Genomic DNA, 8,321 nt, shown 5'->3' on the forward strand with positions numbered 1-8,321 from the left:
CACAGTCCATTCACGGCAAAATAAACTGAACTAAACTGAGATTTCTGTTGCTGCCCACTGCTGGGAAGGCAACGTTGGAAGTCTGATTTGAGCCATCCTTATAATTCAGATGATCCTGTTGACCAGAAGTCCACAGACTCCACTATACCACTTCAATGGTCCATACCTACAAGTTCTTTGACTCACGAAGTTTTCATACAGGATATGCTTCATTGTATACCATTACAGGCACCACAGCTATAGATTTCCTTTCATCAACACAGAAACCTAGAGACATGATTAAAAATTGAAAGGATAAGAATATGTGCTAAGAAAGAAGCCAAGATGCAGAGAAAGCTGAATTATATTATTTACTCATTCAATAAATATGTGGAATCCTCTTCTGTTCTCTCTTTGTTAACACTCTCTCCCTCTCCCCAGCAAGTCCTCAAAGAAAACTTTCCTGACCTCACTGATTAAGCCAAATTCCCCTATTATTAGATCTTATAGCACTTTGCACTTCTTCAAAGCACAATATAGTTTTAGTTTTACATTTGTTTGCTTGATTATTTAATTAACATTATCCTTCCCCTTAAATGAAGTGGAATACCACTTCTAGTAACCATGTAGTAGCTCATATCAGACTAACCTTACCACTGATAGCACTTGTAAACTCTAGAAAACAACAACAAAAATCTGAAGGTACATGAGAGAGAACAGAAAGTTGATAGAAACTGTAGGGAGTTGACACCTGGGAGACGGGAAAGGCACCGAGTTTCCAGTTTTATAGTTGTTCATCTGAAGATAGGCTCTAGTTGGTGCTATGCAGAGCAGCTACAATTCAAACTGAAACTTGCAGTCTTACTGACTGAAGAATCAGACAACAGGGTTCAGGATTGACTCAGTAGCTGGAAAGTAAAGAAGGAAAACGTCAGGGAAGTCAACAACCCCATATTCTGCATATAAACTGCCCTATTCTCTAACTTACCCCTGAACCGTTCATGTATGGGGCAGACTACACAGTCCATTCACGGCAAAATAAACTGAACTAAACTGAGATTTCTGCTGCTGCCCACTGCTGGGAAGGCAACGTTGGAAGTCTGATTTGAGCCAAGTTAATTGCCTGCTACTACAGAACATTAATACTCTTCAGAAGAACATAAAGAATCCAGAGTTTCTATAAAGTATCAACCACAATGTCCAAAATAAAATCCAAAATTATTAGACATAAAAACAAGAAAATATGACCCATACTCAAAGAAAAAGCAATCAATGGAAACTGACTTGAGTGGACCCAAAGATTAGAATTAGCAGACAAGGACTTTAAAGCAGCTATTATAATTAAGAACATAAATGCTGAAATAAATTAACTAAAAGGAAAACTCAGCAGAGGAGTAGAAATTACTAAAAAAAAAAAAGAAATTCTAAAACTAAAGAATACTATATGTCGAATTAAAAATGCACTGAATGGGTTTAATAGATATGAGAGATTATAGAAGAAGGAGTAACTGAATTTGAAAATATTTATAGAGAAATTATACAATCTGAGGAACAGAGAGAAAAAAATGTTGAAAAAAATGAACAAAGTCCCAGGTACCTTTGGATCAAAATCAAAAGGTTAAACATATAGAACTGAAGTACAAGAAGGACAAGTGAAAGAGAATGCTATGCAAAAAATACTTTAAAAAATAATGAACAGTGAGAACAACCAGCACCCAGATTATGGTTTCCAAATACCATTTTCCAAGAAAAGGAATCAGGCCTCCTGGGAGAAACGGCAGATTCTAGGGCTAGGGCAGGGAAAATACAAGATGAGCCTGGAGTTTCAGATAGGCCCCCAAAGTAAGAAAGTTAAGGAAAAAAAAAAAAAAAAGAATAGGGCGATCTCTAAAGAACACAGGAATCAACCTGAAAGAGCTTCCATTGGCCAAAGCTGAAACAATCTGAGCACAAAAATAAACAATGATAGTATTGGATTAGAACCCAAAGAATGAAATAAATATCTATGACTCTATTCTGATATAAACAAATGATTGAATAACAAATAAATGGGAGTGGGGGGATAAATCTTCCTTATAGAAGAATTCTAAACAACAGATGTAGATACTACCTCTTCCAAGAGATAAAGCTTACTTTCCCTCCTCTTGAGTATGAGCTGCACTTAGTGACTTGTTTCCAAAGAATAGAGAATAGGAAAGAAAATATATTACGTTTACAGTAGGGAAAGCTGACAGACACAAACTTAACCACATTATTAAGATCAACATCACCAGTGATAAGTCATATCAATATCATTATCCCCTGATATGATTCAATGGGAAAGCACCTTACCTCTGGAATATTCTTCCCTAAACCCATAACCTCAGCATAAGCATGAGAAAACATCAGAGAAACCCACGGAAACCCACGTCGAGGAACACTCTAAAAAAATACCTGACCAGTACTCTTCAAAAGTGTCAAGGCCATGAAAAGTGTATGATGATAAAATGTAATGTATCCTAGACTGGATCCTAAAACAGAAAAAAAAAAAAAAAAATGGACAGCAGTGGAAAAACTGTAGTTAATAGCATTGTACTAACATTACTTTTATAGTTTAACAAATGTACCACAATTATGTAAGCTGTTAACATTAGGGAAAGCTGGGTGATGAATATGTGGGAACTCTATCTTTGCAAATTTTTTGGCAAATCTAAAAGTATTCTAAAAGAACTCATTTATTTTTAAAATAGTTTAAATTGTCCAAACTTGGTGAAAGATATAAATCTAAAGATTCAAGAATCTGAACAAATCCAAGCAGGATAAATGCAAAGGAGATCACACCTATGCACATCATAGTCAAAGTGCTAAAAACTGAAAATTAAGAAAAAATCTTGAAAGCAGCCAGAACAAATGGCATTACATGCAGGGGGACAATGACGCAAATGACAGATGGGTTCTCCCCAGAATGACACTTGACTTCTCATCAGAACAGAGGCCCAGAAAACAGTGGGATAATATCTTTTAAGTGCTGAATGAACTGGTGGGGGAGCACATTTGCCTCAAATATATTAGTCCTAAAATCTTACTTATTTTATTAATTTGTTAGGAAGTCCTTATTTTTCTACTTAGTAAAACAGCTGCCCATTTCTGGTTAAATTACCCCAAATTCTGAATGAGTAAAGCCTGAACTAATTTCTACTTTATTCAAAGTTGGTATTTCCTCTTATTTGTTCATCTACTGTTTTTTTATTCTTTCTATTTCAAAACAAATATATGCTAAAAAATTAACCCTCCCTCCAAAATATCTAGTTCTTTCCTTCTTCAGTAGAAATTCACATGAATATTGGACACATTGGCACAGCATGGAACAGGTTTTCTGCTCAAAGGTTTGAGTCGCTATTACGCTCCCCAGTCCGTCAGAACTTTTCCTTGAGCTCATTTTCATATCTCCCCAATTTGATAGAAATCGCTTGCTGGTACCCTTAAACAGTTAATAAACTTTTCAAGTTGAAGTCATTGTAAATGGCAGAAACAAGCCTATCACAGGATCACCACGGTCTCTGGCACACTTTTAATCTCTGAGTTTAGGATATGCCAACAGGCCTTCAGTCATTTTATCTGGTTTCCAGCATTTTAACTTTAAGTTTTCCCCTTTGTTCACTCCTTGTTATTTTTCTTTTACTTCGAATAAAAATACAGTGTTAAAACAACATTAAGCTATATGTTTTAACTGAACAAGTACCAGGATATTCAGAATTTAAATTCCCTCGGCAACCATAAGTCTAACAACCCAGCCCCTCCCCCCATATAAATATATGCTACAATAGGGTCTTTCATGGCAAAACTCATACCCACGAGGCCATGTCATTTATCACTGAGTAAATAATGCGAGATAACATAATGAAAAGGGGGTTTTGCGTCATTCCCTTAACTATAAATAAAAATATGTAGCACTTTGCAGGATTACCACATGTGGTATGATATTAACTTAAAGACCAATCTTTAGGCCAAACTGTAAATAAGATAAACTGTGCTCTCTGCTCTCAAGTTTTAAATAGTCTCTCTTTTCTTTAAATTTACTGCTTTCATGAAGCATATAAGAGTAACTGCATATAATTTGTGATCATGTAATGAAAGACCCTATTGCAATACGTATATGTAAAAAAAACCCAAAAAAACAACTGGAGTTTACGTTGTTGTGGGAATTATAAAAAGTGCTTGTGATGACGATCAATGCAGTGAAGCCAAGTCAGAATCAGAGTCAAAGACCTTTTCCTGGATAAAGAAAGCAAATCACTGTCAGCTGTGGCTTGATTTATATATTATAACCAGCCCGGGGGGAGGGAGAGAGAGGTTTAAAAAGTGAACACTGAAAACGAAAACTGATTTTACTCACATCAGTATCTGACTACACTGAATTACGTTTCAACATGATGTGATATGATGGAATTCAGCTTCCCTGATAGCAGCTTGTGTTTATTCTGGCTATCCTGATCACATCTTAGCATCCAGATGCCATTCCTCTTGGGTGCCTAATGTGTTTATGCTCACATTATCAGCAGGCATTGGGTTGCAAAGATCAGACTGGAAGTGATTTCACTCTATTTTCAAAAAGAAGAGAATTTATCCCTTTGATTGCTACTTGCTTGCAAAGTAGAGCTTGTTTCAGTTTTCTAAAGAGTGCGACTTAAACTAAATTATAGCAGAGTGATCGGAAAGGATTCCAGGGAGAATTCATTACAGTTATGGAGAAAAAGAGGTTTCACTTTTCTACTCCTTTTTCAAGAAGTCACACTTGCCCATGAGGCTGAGCAGTGAAGGCACTGGAAAGGTTATTTACCTACTGAACTGCAACACCTGATTCTTCCTTTGGAGATGTGTTTTAATCAACACTGATTAGTCTCCTGGCACTATCAACAATTAAAGGTTTTATATGAAATATTTAAATTTTAAAACTAGAAAATAACCTTTCTGTGTCAAAACTGTTAAAGACGTGTCAATAGGACACAACAAAGAACTAATCAATCGTAGCATAGCCTGTTGCAATACACCTCTCCTGTAAGTTTGACTTTGTCCCCATGCAATCACTTTATCATTCCCTCTTCCCTTGGCCTTTGTCAACTTGCTCAAGTTCGCATATCCAGACAACTCTCCATTATTCAGGGGCAAATAACTTGATTTGTCAGTTAAAAAAAAAAAGTGCACTTATGAAAAACTTAAAACTAGCAAAAAGCAGTGAAAACATCTATCAGAGATAATCTGCTTAGAAGAAATAACTGATATTTACTGAGTGCTCACTCTGTATCTGACACTCTCCTAATCTCTTATAATCCTTTTTATTTCTTCTATCCCTTTTTACAGATGAAGAAATGACTCGCAGAGAGGCTAAGTGCCCGAGATTACCAAGACGTGAACTCAAGCAGTTGGACTCCAGAGTGTTTTTAACCACTATATCCATGGCCTCTACTGCATGGCAATCCTACAGAGTAACCATGACCTGCCACCCTCTGTCAACATCATTTGGAAAACCAAACAGAGGCCCATCACGGACAACAGCAAAGGTGAGCAGACCCCTGAGGCTGGGTGCAGAGCTGCAGGGAGGGGTGGGCACAAATAACAGACACTGCCCAGCTCCTGTCCCATTCTAATACTTAAAGAAAGAGCACAACGAAAATGAGAGATCACTAACAGACTACTTTGACAGGAGTTTTGAGCATTTCTCAAACTCACAAATGTTTAGAGCACCTAAAACTTCATACTTTCATTCTTTTCATACTTTTGATGAATAATGATTGTTTCTCACAGTATTAGATGTGTTTAATTAATTTTATCCTAAATCTATTTTGTGCTATATTTTTATTCTTTTAATCATGATTGGGGATTAAGTAACCCCACTCCATTCCTCCCCTCATTACTTTACTATTCAGTACTCATATTTACTGAGCACTGACTAGAGGAAGAAGTTGAATTTCCCAGGTTGCACCCATGGTCACAATTTGGAGTCATTTCATTGATGCTCTCACTAGGGGTTCTGAGTCCCTGCTCACTTAACTTTGACCACATCCACCGCCATCAGTGCTCTACCTCAGTAATGCCCACCTTGTATTTTCCCCTGAGTCTGCTGAGATTTGCAGAGACCCAGTTTCCGCCTCCGACCATCCTCAGTTTCCCACGGATCAGTAGTTATCTGGGTTACCGCACCATTCCTCTTCAATCCACGCCCATTTCCACTCCCCAAGTTCAGTCCCATGGCCTCTGTTCTCCACTCCTCCTTTTGGCCAGGGAACACTGCCACCTCCTTCTTCCTTCCCACATCTACTTTCCCACCTCTCAGCTGACAGGAGCTTTTAGAGTTGCTCAGGTTTTCCTACCGGAAAAAAAACAAGAACAAAATATGCTTTCCCTGGCCTGGCCCAATTGCTACCATTCTAGCTCTTGCCTTTGTTTTGCTATCACACTTTTCCAACCAGTAGTTTATACCCTCTATTTTATCATCACACATTTCTCATAACTGTTGAAATCTGGCATGTGACCACACCACTTCACTAAAAGTTTACTTTTAAACATTCACAATGCAAGACTTCCTTCTTACCAAATCTAGCTTGACCTCAGTCCTTATTTTCCCTGACTCTCTGTGGCATCTGACACACTACTAACCTCCCACCCTGTCCGATGATTCCCGGGACACTGTACTGTCTACATTTCCTCTTATATCTCCGCCCCAGAACACCAGGTGTCCCCCAAGGCTCAGTCCTTGGCCCTCTTCTCATTCTGGAGTCTTTCTTTTGCTCACATCTCAGGTACTCAACTAATCATTCCAAGGAAAGGACTCAACTCCTATCACCAGCTCTGATCTTTAACTCCTTGTCACCTATCTCCAAAGCAGTATTTCTCAAACTATCTGTGGTGAAGGGCTAGTTTTTTCCACTGTTACAGGTCAATACTTTTGTAAAATATAATAAAAACAAATCACAAAAAAAGAAAAGACAGACATACAAAATACAAGTCCATTTAAAAAATTTTTTAATTATTATTTTTTATTATTAGATTTAACACAAACATAATCAGAACCATAGCAAAGGAAAAAAGAAAAGAATTACTTATGAACGTTTCTAAATGATTGCTCTCTTTCTGTACTCATCTCCTCACAGACCAACCACAGTGTGTGGGCTGGCACTGGTCGGTGGACTTCTCTCCAAGGAGCACAGCTCTAGAGGCCTGCAGGGCATCCAACTGGCCTCCTACCATGCCTCATGTTGACTCCTCTCTCCTTTGTAATTCTATCCAATCAATTATCAACTTTTAAATTTTATTCCTTCAAATTCTTTCTTTTATCCAACTCTTCTCCATACTGACTGCAACAACCTGCTCTAGAAGCTAAGACCTCCTACTTGAATTATTATACAACCACCTTCTAATGAGTCTCTCTGTGTGGTGAGCAGTCATTAGCAGTGCTATTTATGAATACTTCCAGTTCTTCCTCCGCAGCCCTTCCCCTCAAATATAGAAGGACGGCAATTTCTGGAACCCTTCTAAGTTAGTGACTGCCATGTGACTAGTCTAGCCAATGAGTTATCAATGGAAGTGTGAGTGTCACTTCCAGGCCTAGTATTTAATTGCTGGTGCATCATCCTCCAGAATGCTCTTTTCCCTCTCTTAAGGCAAACAAAATATGAGATGTTGGCTATTCTATCAGCCCGGGTATCTGAACAATTGTGATAAGCAGAGACCGCAGTTGAGCTGTGATAGACATGCAGCATGAGCAAGAAATATATCTTTATTTTTTTAAACCACAAAGATTTTAGAGTTGTTTGTTACTCCTGCTAACTAAATCTATCCTAACTTATACACTCTGTCCCAAGCCTCCCCCTCTCCAAAACCATACTACCGTGACTAAGGTTCCTGAAGCACTAACTTAATGTCATGTCCCTGCTTTAAAAAAAAAAAAAAGCCTCAAATCTATGGTTTTGTGGGGACCTGGAATTGGCCACCCCAAGATATGTCTCTTTGGCATCAGGATTATTTGAGGCTGATTGCTTTTGATAAACTGGGACAGGGAAGGAGGCTCTGAGGAATGGAACTTGCCCTTCCTTAGGACACATTTACATTTGTAAGGTAAATCTCTATCTGTAAAAGCTGCCTCCCTCTCTGTACCAGGAAGAAGAAAGGAGGTGACCTTCTCTCTAAAAGTTCTTAATCAATACCAAAGGCAAGGACTTAAAATCTGCATTTTATTGTGCTAGTCTGGTAACCTCCTGTAACTAACTTCCCTCCCCCTCCCAACGCTGGCATTTCTTAAAGATTAAGCATCTTTCTTTAGGCTGGGAACTGACTGCGGCGCTCATCTGTGACCCTCCCCCCCC

The 8,321-nt window shown here is 38.3% G+C and overlaps 1 protein-coding gene across 6 annotated transcripts in view; it reads right to left on the bottom strand.

Annotated features, from left to right (window-relative positions):
* Positions 1 to 8,321, bottom strand: part of AOPEP (aminopeptidase O (putative)) — a 332,639-nt gene that overhangs the window by 306,512 nt on the left and 17,806 nt on the right. For 3 of the 6 annotated variants that reach the window (XM_046663936.1, XM_046663931.1, XM_046663934.1), the window contains 2 exons: positions 731 to 887; positions 167 to 267 (listed from right to left, as the gene is read on the bottom strand). The exons of 2 other annotated variants lie outside the window; for them this stretch is intronic. The gene's annotated coding sequence lies outside the window, so the exon portion shown is untranslated. Of the gene's footprint in view, positions 1 to 166; positions 268 to 730; positions 888 to 2,412; positions 2,492 to 8,321 lie in introns of those variants that run through there. One more of the 6 variants, XM_046663932.1, reaches the window with a different exon arrangement.

Source organism: Equus quagga, chromosome 6 (genome assembly GCF_021613505.1).
Source record: "Equus quagga isolate Etosha38 chromosome 6, UCLA_HA_Equagga_1.0, whole genome shotgun sequence".
In the NCBI taxonomy this organism is placed as follows: Eukaryota; Metazoa; Chordata; class Mammalia; order Perissodactyla; family Equidae; genus Equus; species Equus quagga.